Source organism: Mustela erminea, chromosome 2, assembly GCF_009829155.1.
Source record: "Mustela erminea isolate mMusErm1 chromosome 2, mMusErm1.Pri, whole genome shotgun sequence".
Taxonomy (NCBI): Eukaryota; Metazoa; Chordata; class Mammalia; order Carnivora; family Mustelidae; genus Mustela; species Mustela erminea.
Genome location: NC_045615.1, coordinates 136,891,766 through 136,909,746, shown reverse-complemented (window position 1 = coordinate 136,909,746; position 17,981 = coordinate 136,891,766). Strand labels below are relative to the sequence as shown.

The 17,981-nt window shown below is 37.3% G+C and overlaps 1 protein-coding gene and 1 pseudogene across 2 annotated transcripts in view; one reads left to right on the top strand and one right to left on the bottom strand.

The window, feature by feature from the left end:
• Positions 1–17,981, bottom strand: part of GABRB1 (gamma-aminobutyric acid type A receptor subunit beta1) — a 393,971-nt gene that overhangs the window by 204,531 nt on the left and 171,459 nt on the right. The window lies entirely within an intron of this gene.
• LOC116584098 lies at positions 11,639–16,207 on the top strand (annotated as a pseudogene).

The window sequence follows — 17,981 nt, the reverse complement described above, 5'->3', positions numbered from 1 at the left end:
TAGCTCTCTGTTCCTGAAGAGGAAACGAAGAAAAGACATTTGGTGACTTCTAGTTGTCTCTACTACAACATTAATTAGCCCTCCTCTCTTATGGAGAAATTCTGTTGACTGATGGTCAACAAGAAAGGAAAAGAAAATGAGGGTTGGGGAGGATACTGTTGTCAGTGTGGCTGGTGAATCAATTTTGGGAGGAGTTTTATGATTTCATAATAAAAATATGAGTTAATACAATATATGACACAAACACCTATAGCCATATTTTGCATAAGAGAGGCTATTAATATCTTTTTTCAAAACACAGCTGAAATTCTCATTTCCTTCTATATATAACTTTTTCTATATAGTCTCCAAAAATCAATACAGATTCGTAAGAAGAGTAGACAAAATCATGAATAACCTATGCCTATAGCATAAGTAGGAGACAGAACACCACAACTACAATTTGCATGTAGGTAGGGAAAGATTGCCAAACCAGTGAGGCCAACTGCAGAGCTCATGCTGTCATTGCCAGTCATGTTGAAACTGAAGGAAGAGGGAAGGGGGTGTGGGAGCTGGGGTGATAGAACAGAAATAATATTAAGTCCAGACAGAAAGAGTTCTATCATTAAAGGGAAAACAGTAAGGAAAGGACAAGGCTTTGATAGCTCAGTGGGCTGAAGGGAAGGAGATTTAAAGTTCATAATACCAGAGGCTACAGTCTCATTAAGACACTATTGCTACAGATGGGGAACAACCTTAAAGTCTTGGTGATAAAGAAGGAAAAAAAAAAGCCAGGAAAATTAAGAGTCTTACCAAAATAGAAAATAATCCCCAAATAAGGAGATGCACTTCTGTACAGAACAAGGGAAAACACTATTGATTTTAGAAACAGCACTTCCTGAGACAAACAGAAAAAGCTCTCTTCAGCTAAGAAATTGTATAAGCCACACAAATCACCACATGCAACTGTTATTGTTGGCCCAGAAAGATATAAGACATTTTATACTGAACAGAATATGGTAATCAAAGTTAATATAAGAAGAAAATAGAAATGAGAATCATGGGATGTTAGGAGATAAACAGCCATGAAGGAAAAGAACAAGCAGATTCTGTAGTCTCAGTTAAGTACTGTTAAATATTTTGATGTATCAAAACATAGTTTGAATTAGAAATAAAAAATTAGGATATAAATCAACAAGGAGAGAGAAAAAGAGAAAAGGAGAGAAAAATGGGGAAGGAGAAAGGAAGAACTAGTAAGCCAGACACACATACACAGAGAGAGAAGGCACAAATGTGAAAATATGTTAAATACTGATGGAATTCCTTGTGATGAACTTTGAACTTTTTCTTTAGATTTGAAATTTTAAGTCAGGGTGTACACATGGACACATAATCACTTAATTTCTACTTTGTGCCAAACACTGTAGTAGGGGCTGGGAATACAGAGGCTAATCTGTCCTCCCTGAGCTTAGAAACCAGTGAAGAAATAAACATACTTACATTAATCAGTCAAGAACACACACAAAAAAATCTTCACTGATTATGGCAAAGGCTATACAGGAAAATGCCAGATACTAAAAAAAGAGTAGAAGGAGCAGTAGGGTGGGCATCTAATTTATATTGGTAAGTCAGTGTAACTTTTAGGAAGAAGTGGTATCTGAGATGAGACTTGAGAGGTGAGTAGACTTTAAGAACAAATCAACATGTGTTGGAGGGGATGTGGAGAAAGGGGAACCCTCTTACACTCTTGGTGGGAATGCAGGTTGGTGCAGCCTCTTTGGAGAACAGTGTGGAGATTCCTCAAGAAATTAAAAATAGAACTTCCCTATGACCCTACAATTGCACTCCTGGGTATTTACCCCAAAGATACAGATGTAGTGAAAAGAAAGGCCATCTGTACCCCAATGTTTATGGCCACAATGGCCACGGTCGCCAAACTGTGGAAAGAACCAAGATGCCCTTCAACGGACGAATGGATAAGGAAGATGTGGTCCATATACACTATGGAGTATTATGCCTCCATCAGAAAGGATGAATACCCAACTTTTGTAGCAACATGGACGGGACTGGAAGAGATTATGCTGAGTGAAATAAGTCAAGCAGAGAGAGCCAATTATCATATGGTTTCACTTATTTGTGGAGCATAACAAATACCATGGAGGACAAGGGGAGTTAGAGAGGAGAAGGGAGTTGAGGGAATTTGGAAGGGGAGGTGAACCATGAGAGACTATGGACTCTGAAAAACAATCTGAGGGTTTTGAAGTGGCGGGGGGGTGGGAGGTTGGGGGAACCAGGTGGTGGGTATTATAGAAGGCACGGATTGCATGGAGCACTGGATGTGGTACAAAAATAATGAATACTGTTATGCTGAAAATAAATAAAAAATAAATTTAAAAAAAATGAAAGGAAAAGAATTCCAGGTAGAAATAATACCATTCATGTATACCTTGCATCAAGAAAAAAGTTTAAAAAGAGTTTAGAAGTATAATTAGTTTTATTCTGCTAAAACTAATTATACACCTAACTTTTGTTCCTTCCACTGCTACATACACTTGAGACTCTGGCCAATTAGACACTGAATCTTGGAGGCGAGTGTGGAGGATGTTGGGGCAGTTGGGGGGGGTCAACTTCTTATCTTATTTTTTATACTTCTTTACTGTTAGGTTTTTAAAGGTAATGAGAATATTTATCTTTTGCAAGAAAAATTAAAAGTTAAAAATCATTTTACAAAGGAAAGGGTGCTGGATGTGTTCTGTTTGCCCCACAGATTTCTCTTTTCCCTTCTCCACCTGGCTTTGATATGACATGCATGGATGCCGTTAGCAGGCTCCTGTTGTTTCTTAGTTACTGGAAAGGTGAAGTTTGGCCAGTTGGAGACCCAGGCAAGAGGAAAGAGGCTGCAGAACATGAGGAGAGGGTATTTGTCCTACCAGATCCCTTACTGAAGGGTCTGCATGATTGGCTGTGTTGGTCTACAGAACTCCACATTTTATACCGGTTGTCCTCTCTGTACTGCTCTGTTTCAGCTCTGACAGCTTCTCCCTTCCCTTCCCTTTTCAGGCTGTAGGAGGCTGAACAATGGTCCCTAAAGAGCTCTGTTTTCCCTAGACTCTATGAATGTTACCTTATATGCCAAAAGAGACTTTGTAGATGTGATTAGGTCAAGGATCTTGAGATTATTTTGGGTTGTCTTGGTGGCCCCTGAATATAACCATAAGGGTCTTTGTAAGAGGGAGAAAAAGGGTCAAAACCACACAGTAAGCAGAGAGAGAAAAGGTGATGTGATGTGAGGACATATGCCAAGGAATGAGAACATCTAGAAGCTGGTAAAGGAATGATACCTATTCTCTCCTGGCACCTCCAGAAGGAAAGCCTTCTTATTGATACCTCGATTCAGCACAGTGAAACTATTTCAGACTTCTGACCTCCAGAACTGAACAATAATAAGTCTGTATTGTTTTTAAGTCACTAAGTTTGTGGTAGTTTGTTACAGTGGCAATAGGAAGCTAATCCATAGACCTAGGATGGCAAGTGCTCTCCACCTCGTTTTACTTGCCTAGGATAGCACTCTGTCCCCTTTTGGCTACCCCTTGTTCACACTTTATAAGTGGTCCTTATATCAAAATATCCTCATTTACCCAGTTTGAGTGTGCTGTCTATTTCTTGTCGGAAACATCTATGAGGTCCCCACCCCCCTACTTTTCAAAAAAATTTAAATTCCAGGATAATTAGCATACAGTGTTACATTAGTTTCTGGTATACCACATAATGATTCAGCAATTCCATTCATTACTCAGTGCTCATCATGATAAGTGTCCTCTCACTCCTCTTCACCTATTTCACCCACCTCCCCTCTGGTGACCCTCAGTTTGTTCTTTATACATAAGAGTCTGTTTTCTTGTTTGTCTCTTTTTGTTGTTGTTGTTCATTTGTTTTTTTTCTTAAATTCCTCGTATGAGCAAAATCATATGGTATTTGTCTTTGACTGACTTATTTCCCTTAGCATTATACCATCTAGATCCATCCATGTTATTACAAATGGCAAGACTTCATTCTTTTTTATGGCTGAGTAATATTCTATTGTTTGTATTTCTCTCTATATATCTATATATACATATAGATATAAATACATATTTTTTATTTTATTTTAAATTTTTTAAATTTATTTTCAGCATAACAGTATTCATTGTTTATGCACCACACCCAGTGCTCCATGCAATCCGTGCCCTCTCCAATACCCACCACCTGTATATATGTAGGTATAAATCTCCTTTATCCATTCATCTTCCCCCACTTTTTTTTTTTAAAGATTTTATTTATTTACTTATTTGAGAGTGAGAGAGAGAGCATGAGAGGGAAGAAGGTCAGAGGAAGATGTGGACTCCCTGCGGAGCTGGAAACCCAATGTGGGACTTGATCCCATGACTCCAGGATCATGAGCTGAGCCGAAGGCAGCCACTTAACCAACTGAGCCACCCAGGCTCTGAGCCACTTTTTTTTTTATCATGGGTATTATAATACCTAACATACAAGGTGGCTGTGAGGGAAAATGAATTAATGAAGTAAGCACACTTTTTAAAGTACAGAGTAATATGGGCTTGTTATACTGAAAATGGTTTTTTGTTCCATATCATTTGGCTCCTCACCCAGAATAGACAATCAAGCTGGAGTGATTAGCAAAGGTGTCATAAACTCATATTAGGCCCAAGATTAAGTCACAAGAATAGTTTATGATGAACTCTCTGGACAAACCTGAAAAGGCAAATTGATTCTGGAGATTTGGGAAAGAAATAGTTTCCAAGCACAGTCATTATCAGCTGGAGGTTAACTAATGCTTTAATGCTACAATTCTTTCATGTGTCCAAGAAGCTCAACATTCTGCCAAGGAGGGTGGTATGCTTATGTCTCTGGGCTTTTTCCATACTACCCTTTATCCAGAATGTCCTCATTTTCTTCTCTGCTTCTAATTCCTACTTGTCCCCTCTTCCTAGAGATGGCATCCATCATCTGGAGGCTGAGTTAGCTGTTAACTTTCAATATTCCTATAACCCCAGTGACTCCATCTTTGCTAATCAAATATTAGAGGTGTCTGCTTACTGGTTCATCTCTCACCACTAAACTCTCATTTCTTTTAGGGAATACCTGTATCCACCATGGTGTCTGCTTCATAGAAAAGTCAATAAATATTCAATAAATCCATCATGGATGTATCTGTGAACAATACGCAACACTTAGAGTTAAATCTAGATGATTATTGTATGAAAACATCACTGTTCTGAGTATTAAGTTTTATTCATTCAGGAATTGAGACTAAGAGCTTTTAATAGTGCCCAGCAGCCCTATTCAAGACTTCAGAACAAAAATAATGCAAGGAAAATGCCACAATGTAAAAATAGTTACCTTAAATGGAACAGCCAGACATCAGAATCAAACACAAATGCTCATATGAAATCTGTAGATCCCTGAGAGACTTCCCTTCTGCTATCTAAATTTAATGTGGATAATTTATCATTCCATAAATACATCCCAGCTTTGGTTCATTCATATGCTTTACAGCCTCCATGTGCATTTCAGTTATTCGCTTTAGTGAATGTACAGCTAACAGGTGAAATAACTTATATAGATTTTCTATTGGAATTGAGTGGGTCAAAAATCTATAGTGCATACTTAATACACATAATTTCTTGAAAAGAATGACGGGATCCTGCCATTAATAGCCATTTCTACTGTGTTCCAATGCAGAACCATCGAGTTCTACATTTCTCCTTTCCTGGTGTATATTTAATAGCACAGCAGTTAATTAAAAAATTTTCTGGCTAACTACTTTTTTTTTTTAATAGTTAGCCAGAATTTGATACATTTCTGTTATACCACAAGGAGGAAATTATGCTTATTTTGAAAGACAATGCTTTACTCTTCTTTAACAGGGCTGCAGCTCTTGGACAGTAAATACATATACACAATCAGTAAGGAAAGGGAATTTGTAGCTACTGTGTCTGTAAGGGGTACTGGGAAGGCATATCTACATAGGAGATTGATGACTGGCTCAGTGAATATTTTACTAGTCACAAGACTGGGCAACTTTTTTCACTGAGATGTCTTTTTTCTTTTTTTAAATCAGTATAGATTTATTTTATTTTCTAGGCTTTTTCAATGCCATTCATTTACTGTTAATTTTTTTATTCATGGATTCATTTAGCAAACATTTTTTTGTGCATCTATTATAGGCCAGGCACTCTGGTTGAAGTGAGAAGAAAAACAGCACATGGTCCCTGCCATTTTGAAGTTCATAGTTTATTGGGGGAGACTGACAAATATGCTAAAAATTGTGCACTGTAATGAATAGTAAGATAATATTATTGTAGTTTCACGGTATAGCAATTTTATAACCAAAGGGAGTGTCAGGAGAGATGATTTACTTAGAAATGGCAATGGATTACTGAAGAATTTGGGACATAGAATCAAATATGAGCTCAAACTTGTGAAATATGAGATTATATTTAATAGTTCTGGAATTTTTCCCTCTTTAGTGAAAAGAAAATAACCAAAGCTCTTAGGTTATAAATTATCTGGGGACATTTCAGTTACGGGGGAAATGGAAAGGTCTAAGAATAGTCTAATAATTACTACTGTCAAATTTCTGATGTAGTGGTCAACCTTGTCTGTGATCTAAAGTGATGTCAGAGCTACAAATGGGAAAGGCGGGCAAATTTCAGCAATATTATCTCTAGCTAAGCACAATCATATCCACAGGGACAGGAAGGGTCAATATCAAGTCAGTTCCTCAACTTTCAGTAACATGGTACACAGATGGTACCAAGAGCTTAACAGAGTAGTTGGTCTAAGGTCATTCAGTTCTGTCTGTTTTCTCAGAATGGACCCATCTACAGGGAAGAAGAAAAATGCTCAAAACTAGAAAGTATGACCAGGGAAAAGAGAGGCAAACCTGAGCAGTTTGCGAGAGCACAGATGACAGTGCTAACTGTCATTTATTTACCACATTGACCCCTACATGTGGTCCCAAGCCCTCTACCACCTCATCCTTTTAGCTACTAATGTCCATCTGTACCATAGAACAATCTACTTTTTTTGTTTGTTTCTAGCAGCTTTAATTTGTCTAAATTGGATATTTCCTATAAGTGGAGTTAGGAAATATTTGTCCTTTTGTTCCTGGATTACTTTACCTAGCATTATGTTTTCAAGGCTCACCCATGTTGTAGCATGAAACAGAACTTTATTCCTTTTTATGGCTGAATAATATTTCATTGTTTGTGTATACCATATGTTGTTTATCCATTAATTTGTTGGTAAACATTGGGTTATTTCCAATTGGCTATTGTGAATAATGCTTCTATGAACACTGGCATACAAATCGGAAGAATCCATTTTTACAGTCATTATTCGATTCCTCTAAGTAAATCCATAGACTTAACAATTTAAGAGTTAATAAGTGACTCTTCCAAGGTCATGGAAGAAGTCAGAGCCAGGAGAAGTTTCTAAAGACTGCATTTCTATTGTACTCTATTTTCTAAGATGGACTGACTCCTCTAGATTAAATATATGATTACAACTAATCTGGGTAACTTTAGGGTTAAAATGAGTTTGGAGTTCCATGTGCTACAGAGGTGTGACATAGAATGAACTTGCATAAATGTAATTCAATCGCTGGCCAAATAAGTGAGGAGAAAGCACTTTTAATTAGCATGTATGACAGACTGCTGTGAATGTTTTAACAATATTGTGTAAAAATAGCATACATTTGAAATCACTAGATGAAAACATCAGCAACACTTCAAATATCTGCAATATCCGATTTTAAAACAAAAGACTGGTTGCTCACTTCTAGTCAGTTTTATACAGAGCCTAAAAATGTATTTCGAGTAGAAGCTTCATCCAATTGTATGATACTTTTCTGGAGACTAATTTCAATAGAGAAGTCAGTTCTGATTTATCTGCTTTTCTCACTAGCATAAGATGCAGGACATTGTGGCAAAAGTGAATAACAGGGACCTGCTTTGAAAGAATCATTATTTTGGCATAGTTTTCAATTCTTAGAATCTAGACTTTGTATAATAATAAGTAAACAAAACCAGAAGTTGGAATTCTAAAGAAAAGAGAAACAGAAAGAAGCTCAAGTTGAATGTAATGCTACCTTAACACCAAGTTGAAGACTTGACTACGTAGATAAATAAGCTAAACCACAATGAGATACCATGTCACATCACTCATAATGGCTGAAATTAACAAGTCAGGAAATGACAGATGTTCCAAGGATGTGGAGAAACGGGAACCCTCTTATTCTGTTGGTGGTGATGCAGCTTGTGCAGTCACTCAGGAAAACAATAGAGTTTTCTCGAAAAGTTGAAAATAGTAATGCAGCAATTGCACTACTAGGCATTTGCCCCAAAGATACAAATGTAGTGATCAAAAAGGGTGCCTGCACTCCAATGTTTATAGCAGCAATGTCCACAATAGCCAAACTATGGAAAGGGCCCAGATGTCCATCAACAGATGAATGGATAAAGAAGAGGTGGCAGATATATACAATGGAATATTACTCAGCCATCAAAAAATGAAATCTTGCCATTTGCAATGATATGGATGGAACTAGAGGGTAATATGCTAAGCAAAATTAGTCAATCAGAGAAAGACAATTATTATATGACCTCACTCACAGGTGGAATTTAAGAAACAAAACAGGATCATAGGAAAAGAGAGGGAAAAATAAACAAGACAAAAGCAGAGAGAGAGACAAACCATAAGGGACTCTTAATCATGGGAAACAAACTAAAGGTTGCTAGAAGGGAAGGGGGTGCCAGAATGGGGTGATTGTTTGACATTAAGGCGAGCATGTGATGTAATGAGCACTGGGTGTTATATTAGACTGATGAATCACTGAACTCTACCTCTGTAACTGACAATACATTATGTGTTAACGAATTGAACTTAAATTTAAAAAATTACCAAAAAAAAAAAAAAAAAAGCTAACCTTATATGGGGTTTGTACAAGTTGTATGCTACAAATTTCAACATGTCCTGTCAGAATCATTGGTATACATTGTGAATTCAAACCATCTATTTATAAAAATCTTGTTCCTTTATTTCCTGTCAAGGAGTTAGGTTTGAGTTCATTTCAAAGTAGCACAGATTGCTAAGAAGATGGAAAATCAACTCACAGAAGTCATTGTCATGGTGGTTTAATGCTCTTCAAGACTTTAAAAAAATTAAATTCAAGTTAGTTAACATACATTACTAGTTTCAAGGTAGACTTTAGTGATTCATCAGTTGCATATAACATTCAGTGCTCATTATATCACATGCCCCTCAATGGCCATCACCCAGTTACCCCATGCCCCGTCCTCCTCCCCTCCAGTAACCCTCAGTTTCTTCCTTATAGTTAAGTATCTTATGGTTTGCCACTTTCTCTGTTTTTAACTTTTTAAATTTTCCCTGTCCTTCCCCTATATTCATCCATTTTGTTTCTTAAATTCCACATATGAGTGAAATCATTTGGTATTTGTCTTTCTCTGACTTATTTCACTTAGTATAACAAACTCTAGTTCAGACTTCTGAATAAGATTGTAAATTCAGAACTTTTTCTGGTGTAATCTGGGAAACAATAATGATAACTCAATAAAATGAAATTTTTCTCTAAATGAACTAAAATGTCAACTATTTGTCCCTGTGTTTATATTTTGTATGTTTTTTTTATTGTGAGTCAGATTGTGTGGGTCACATATTTGACTGTTCTTTGCTAGCTCTATGACAGGATAAATTACCTCCATCCTCTGGGTTCCTTAGTAAAATGAGAAAAATCATAAAACCTGTATCTTTAGTGGTGTGAGTGTTAAGTGAAATAACAAAGCTCAGTGTTTTATACATACTAAGTAGTAAACCAATGTTATATTACATTTGTTTTTTGATTATGGTATTCAATATTTTTGAAAGTAAAGATTAAATAAATGTATTTAGATATTTTATTTGTTATTTTGAGACGCAGTTGCAAAAGTTGAATAGGACTAGGGACACCTTTGAAAGAGGTGTGAAGTCATTGTATATTTAAGGAAATCAAATGCCATCCAGGTCCCATGGAGAGAAATCCATTTCTACCCTTGGCATTCTTTACCAGAATTATTTATAGAACGTGACAGGGTTTAAAGCCTCCATGAATTTTAAAATAAACAATGAACAAAAACCTAGCACCAAATATTTTCATCTTAGCTTTTTCACCCCTACCAGGTTAACCATTCCTTTTTTTTTTTTTTTAATTTCTTTTCAGCTTAACAAGTATTCATTGTTTTTGCACTACACCCAGTGCTCCATGCAATCCATGCCCTCTCTAATACCCACCACCTGGTTCCTCCAACCTCCCACCTCCCGCCCCTTCAAGACCCTCAGGTTGTTTTTCAGAGTCCATAGTCTCTCATAGTTCACATCCCCTTCCAATTTCCCTCAACTCCCTTCTCCTCTCCATCTCCCCTTGTTCTCCATGCTATTTGTTATGCTCCACAAATAAGTGAAACCATATGATATTTTTAAACTATATTTTTACACCAGTGTCTGGATAAAAAACATGAACAAGCCCCATCCTGACACAAGGAAAACTTACAGCCTTAAGTTCAAGTCATGATTCTAAGACACTCAGTTTTTGTTTGTTAGTTTGTTTTTTTAAATCTTGTGATCCTAAAGCTTGAGTGTGAAGTGTTTTATTAAGAAAATCCCCGTTGTTCTTTTGTAGTTAAGCCTCTAAGTTTTAGCTAACTCTGGAAATATACTCTATGCTAGTCTCTTTAAGCATTCACAGATAACTGAGCAAAAATCTGGAGAATGATAAAGATACCAATGAACAAATGAGTAAAATCATTTATCTCCCCAAAATACCTTAACTTATATTTAGCAAAATTTCCCTAAAGAGCTCCTTTAGAGGGGTTTGATTTAGCGCTGTATAGAAGACATTTTCTTCTCTTCCATTGTTCTTCCTTGATTCAATAATTGCAGAACTCAAAGAGAAAAGAAAGGATGGGGAGTAAAGAACAAAGCAAAATGCTAGCCTCTGCTAGATGGTAACCAGAATTAGAAAAACTTCAAGAGGCTGTAACACCAAAGTTTAAGAGCCTCCCAACCATCCTTACAAGGCATTTTATAGTATTTCAGAAGATGTGTCAGGACATACATTCGTATAAATCTTAAACTGAACTGCTTTTAATATTTAAGGTGAAATCAAGATCTGTTCAAGTATTTGCTTTGGTCAAAATTAATTTAAAGGAAATAAAGTCAAGGGAAAACTGAATATTTAACATCAAAGATGTCCTATAATTCTTACAAGCCAACATATTTTATGACAATGACATAAACCAAATCTAGACATATGACTTAATCATAGTTCTCTTGAGCTGGATATTTCCTACAACTGGAAAATAGACAACTTTTATTTTCTCTGTCACATTTTTTCTCCATTCCGTTTTAATCTCAGTCACTTTTTAAATTCTCATGTAACAAACTGGTATCTATTCGTGTAAATTTGCATTAACTAGTGGATACTTGGAGGCTAAGCTTTGGGATTAAAAGTAGAGTCTGTTACTTCAACTACACCTGTAGTCTAAGACTGAGCTTGTGTGTCTCTGTGTAGTACACATGTGTAACTGCATGCAGTGAAATCATGAGTGGAGGAAAGGCAGGGAAGCTGTCCCTGAAACGCACCAGGTACTCTCTCACTTCACTTATGTGTGAAGCCATTGATTTATCAACAGATTAAAGCCCAAGATGAGCCATGAGAGTTGTGTTTGATTAGATGATCTTTTTTTTTTTTTTTTTTTTTTTAATGGCTATGCTTACGGACTTCTCATAGGAGAAGAGTGAGAAGAATTAGTTCTCAAGAATCCCACTGATTGGGAGTGAAACTAACCAAACAATAATTTCTGAATGTTTGACCTCTGGTCTCATGCCCAAGCATCACTTGAACCGAGGTCCAAGATTTAGAACCTCTAAAATCATTAAAACATTTGCTCAATCAGTGCTGCTTGTTGCCATAGTTTCTGCCTGTGCTTTTGATTTTGATCTTCAAATACAGACAAATCACCATGCGTAGCCAGTTTTGAGCAGAGATACCAGACCACATGTGTGCAAAGCATGTAACCACAAATCCCAAGCCCAATGTGTTAGAACACTTATTATGTAAGCATCCAGTCAGATAATTAAATCAAATTATAAAGACCACAGTGATTTACCACTTACGTTCAGATACATCTGCCTCCTTTAAACCTCAAGACCAGATTCAATTCTCTCTCTCTCAGCATTTTCCAGAGCCAGTTGCAGAGGACTATACAAAATGCAGAAAAATCATTGAGCTGGTTTTAACCTAGCTGCTTTATTTTTTATTCTTCAGACTTGTCTAAGGTCCTCTGAGGTCCTTGCTTTTATTTTCTCAACCCCAGAAGGAGCAAATGGAAAAAGCTCAGAGCAGCATGGGAGTCGTTCCAAGAGCAGTGCTGTGAGCATACATTTGTCCTGCTCAGGAGTGAGGTTTCGCCTCCACCTACACTCTGAGGGGGCAGCTGTGATGTCTGGATGGGATGAGAGAAAAAATCAATATGCACAGCAATCTGGTTTTGTGCCCATGGGACCATGAGAGAAGATATGCTGTGGGCCATCAGTGTGTTGCAGATGAGGGTTGCTACCAACAAGCAGTGCACCTCTGTGTTAAAATAATTACTGAAAGGAAGGAGTGACAGTTGTAACAGCAGAAACAGGTTTTCCCACTTCTTTATGGCTTTCTTTTTTTTTCTTCACTTGCTTCAAAAATCCCTACTCATCCCTCTGCTCTTACCCCATCATAATTTCTATGATATGTCTGGGTGCTCAGCAAAGAAGTAGATTCTGGGACAAGAAGTTCAGTAATTGACTGAAATAGTAAAAATGATAGGATCCCCTGGATTGGATTTAGATAGACACTGTTGTTGGTATTTGACCATGAATGTGAAACATCACAATGCTTTTATGTGCCGAACAACTCTTTACAAAGTGGAAACACACAAATCACTTCCTGTGGTGAGAGGACAGGAGGTAGATGTTAGAGTCATTGAATGTCTTGGGGTGGGGAGGCAGAGGAAATAACTTCTCCTTAGTTAGAAGTGCTTGGGATTGCTTATTTTCTTAAATAACACAGTCTGCCAAGGAATGAGTATAGATGACATACCTAAAGGTCTATAGGACAAGCATTTTTCTTCAGGAAGGCAGGCTTGCATAGAGGATGTCTACATAGGAGGCAGAGGAAACAGGGGCCTCATTTTTGCTCTCTTCCAAGCCCTGAATCCTCACGTCCTAGACCAAATGACATTGTGTCTCTTTAGAGAGTGACTAAGTACAACAACTCTCTTCTCTCGTCTTGATAAGGATGCTGATGAACACTGTGGGCTTTTCCTGTTCACATGGGCAGATAACCAACCAAGGAGCCAGTTCCTGCTTCTCTTTTTATAAAAGGATGGGTCAGTTCAAAAGAACTGGTGTTGATTCAGTGCTGAGAGTTCCTGGGAGATTTCTGAGATAGGATGTTTCCATTACTGGAAAAAAGTTGTTCACGCTGGTTAAAGAGGCTGCGTCAACCACTCCTTGAAAATTAAGTGTTTGTCCCGTACAAAGGAAATGAACTCTCTGAGACAGTCACATCAATTCTGTCCTTGTTTTCCAGTCACTAGTTCTGGTTTCAGGATGCATTCCAATTGTCCCCTTTCTCCGTAGGAGCCAGGTGACCACCAAAAGTGTCCATATATTTGTAAAATTCAAAGTAGCTTATTCACATGAGATAGAAAAGACCTCAAAACTTACAATTCCTTACCTATACAAGATATTCAATAAATACTTGTTAAATAAATGAAGACTGTGCAAAGATCTCTACCATTGAAACTGGGATAGTGAGGGTACAAAGATAAGAGAGAATTTCTTGAGGAGTAAGGGTAGCACATGTTGCATTAGGATGGAAGGACCCATGTTGATTCCTTCAAGGCTATGGGGGTACTCTTCTATGCCAGTTAATCTAAAATAGGATGAAGAGCAGATGATTATATTCTTCCAAAAGACAAGACATAAGGGACACTACCTTGTTTTATCCATGCCTTGCTTTATTGTACTTCATAGATACTGTGTTTTTACAAATTAAAAATTTGTGGTAACCCTGTATCCAGCAAGGCTATTTGGGCCATTTTTTCCAATAGCATTTGCTCATTTAATGTTTCTGTGTCACATTTTGATAATTCTTATAATATTTCAAACTTTTTCATAATTATTCTATGTGTTATGGTGTTCAGTGATCAGCTATCTTTGATGTTATTATTCTAATTGGGATGCCATAAAATGTGCCCAAATGACAGAAAACTTAATTGATAAATGTTGTATGTGTTCTGACTACTGCACAACTTGCCATTCCCCTATGTCTCCCTCTCCTTGGGTCTCCTTATTCTCTGAGTCACAACAATATTGAAGTTAGGCCAATTAATAATCTCACAAGGACTTCTAAGTGTTCAAGTGAATAAAAGAGTCCCATGTCTCTCACTTTAAATTTAAAAAAAAACGAAACAAAACTAGAAATGATTAAGCTTAGTGAGGAAAGCATGTCAAAAACCAAGATAGGCTGAAAGCTAGACCTCTTAACGCCAGTTAGCCAAGTTGTGAATGTAAAGGAAAAGTCTTCAAAGAACTTAGAAGTGCTACTCCAGTGAACACATGAATGGTAAGAAAGCAAAACAGGCTTACTGGTGAAATGAAGAGAGTTTGAGTGGTCTGGATAGATCAAATTAGACACAACATTCCCCCAAGCCAAGGCCCAATCCCGGGAAAGACCTTAACTCTCTTCAATTCTGTGAAGGCTGAGAGAGGTGAGGAAGCAGCAGAAGAAAAGTCTGAAACCAGCAGAGGTTGAGTCATGATGTTTAAGGAAAGTAGCCATCTCCAGAACATAAAAGTACAAAGTAAAGCAGCAAGTGCTGATGGAGAAGCTGCAGCAAGTTCCCCAGAATATTTAACTAAATTAATTAATGAAGATGGCTACACAGACCAACAAATTTTCAGTGTAGACAAAACAGACTTATATTACAAGGAGATACATCTAATATTTTCAGAGCAAGAGAAGTCAATGCCTGGCTTCAAATCTTCATAGGACAAGCTGATTCTCTTGTTATGGACTAATGCAGTTAGTGACTTTCAGTTGAGACCAATATTCATTTACCATTTCAAAAATCTTAGGTCCCCTGAGAATTATGTTAAATTCTGTCTGTGCTCTATAAATGTAAAAACAAAGTCTAGATGATAGCACATCTGTTTACAAGCTGGTTTTACTGAATATTTTAAGCCCTCTGTAGAGACCTGCTGCTCAGAAAAAAATTCTTTTAAAAATATTACTGCTCATTGACGATGCACCTGGTTACCCAAGAGCTCTGATGGAGATGGACAATGAAATTAATGCTATTTTCATGCCTACTAATTCAACATTCATTCTGCAGCCCTTGGATCAAAGAGAAATTTCAACTCTTAAGCCTTATTATTTAAGAAATGCATTTTGTAGGGTTATAACTGCCATAGATAGTGATTCCTCTGATGGTGAACTAGACTGAAAAGTTTCTGAAAAAGATTCATCATTTTAGATGCCAGTTAAGAACATTCTTTGGTAAGGGCCAAAATATCAATATCAAATACCAATATTAGCAGGAGTTTGGATGACTTTGAGGGGTTCAAAACTTCAGTGGAGAGAGTAACTGCAGATGTGGCAGAAATAACAAGAGAACTAAAATTAGAAGTGGAGCCTGAAGATGCAAGTAAATTGCTGAGATCTCATAATAAACTTTGATGGGTGAGGAGTTGCTTCTTATGATGAGCAAAGAAAGTGGTTTGCTGACATGGAAACTACTTTTGGTGAAGATGCCATGAAGATTGTTGAAATGAAGACAGAGAATCTAGAATATTACATAAACTTAGTTGACAAAGCGGTGGGTTTGAAAGGATTGACTCCAATTTTGAAAGTTCTGCTGTGGGTGAAATGTCATCAAACAGCATCACATGCTACGGAGAAATCATTTATGAAAGGAAAAGCCAATCCATGTGGCAAACTTCATTGTTGTCTTATTTTAAGAAATCACCACAGCCACCCTACCCTACAGTAACCACAACCATGATTAGTCAGTTGCCATCAACATCAAGGCAACAGTTCAAGACCAGCAAAAAGATTATGAGTTATTGAAAGCTCAGTGGTTAGCACTTTTTTAAGCAATGTAGTATTTTTAATTAACATATATACTTTTTGACATAATGCTATGGCACACTTACTAGATTACATTATTGTATAAACATGACTTTTATAGGCAATAGAAAACAAAAAAAATTATTCAATTTGCTTTATTGAGATATTCACTTTATTGTGGTAGTCTGGAGCCAAACCCATTGTATCTCCAAGGTATGCCTATATCCCAGTGTAGGAATCATAGCTTTTACATTCTGACATTTTACAATAGGACTTGGAAAGCATTATGATAGAGATATGAGCTCAGAGCCTATAATATCATAGTAGCACTATTGATTCTGCCTAGGGAGATGGACAATTTAGCCCTATCTGGCTTCATCATATTCAGTTGTGAATACTAAGGAAAATCAACAGTACTAATGAACCCCATTAGGTCAACAAAAATGAGCCAGCAGATGGGACTTATTTACTGTGCCACATTGCCATTAATGAATTGGGGGCAGTTTAGAACAGTGGGAAAGATTAGAGCCTGGAAAAGACAGCTAATAAAAAGGAATAATCCAGGAAAAATAAAATCCAGTGGGCAAATCCACTCAAAACACAAAACCAAGTATAAATTAAGCATACAAACAGGAAGTTCTGGGCTTTGTAGCAAAACATAACTATGTAGAATATAACACATAATATTTCCACATTCGGTAATGCTTGATGCCTCAGGAAACTCCAGCAGTTCTCAGTGATGTCTGACAACTTCCAGAGGACACCTAGCTTTTATTGCGGGTTATTAGAAGAGTTCTGACCATTAGAAGAAACCGGAGGTCATGGACTTTGCTCTAATTTTATTTTGCCACTTAACTCACTACCCAACACAAGCTAGTTAGCCTCATTTTGTCTCAGCTTCTTGTCAGTAACCCAACAAGTACATGCGGAGATAATCTACATATGAAAGACATAAGGAGGGGGGCGCCTGGGTGGCTCAGTGGGTTGTGCCTTCGGCTCAGGTCATGATCTCAGGGTCTTGGGATTGAGCCCCACATAGGGCTCTCTGTTCAGTGGGGAGCCTGCTTTCTCCTCTCTCTCTGCCTGCATCTCTGCCTACTTGTGATCTCTCTCTCTCTCTCTGTGTCAAATAAATAAATAAAATTTAAAAAAAAATCTTGAAAGACATAAGGACTACAAGTAAGGAGGAATCATAAACACTGCCCTCGAGCTCACATTCTAGTGGGTGTCAAGACAAGTAAACAAGAAATGTTCTACAGGGTGCTTAATGTAAAATGTATGTACAAGGTACAGAAATATACTGAGAGCGTATTTATTCTGGCTACCCCATAATCTGTTGGATGAAAATACCTACACTTTTACTCTAAAAAAATCACCCTACTGATGAAAAAAAAATTAATACTAATACGTAGACTTCAATTCAATTGGGCATATATTTTCTGAGAATCGAACAACATGTCAACCTTGTTCTAGTCTCTACAAACCTTTCTCCCCCAAACACTCTGTCCTCTGAATAATATCTCCAGGAGTCTTCAGGGAGTGTCTGGGCCTGTTCTAGGAGAGAGTGGTTTTCTGCTATTCTTCTCTGTTATTCTTTTTGTGTCCATCTTGTCTCCTTATTTGCATATACGCAGAGCGCTCCATGCTCTATTTGTCTGCCTCTGTGGTGCCATCCAGGATTCTGGGCTGGATCTACCTAGCACTGAATCTTCCTACTGCTTCCACCATGGGCATGTTAACTAGAGTATAAAACCCATGAATACCCAGCCCATGC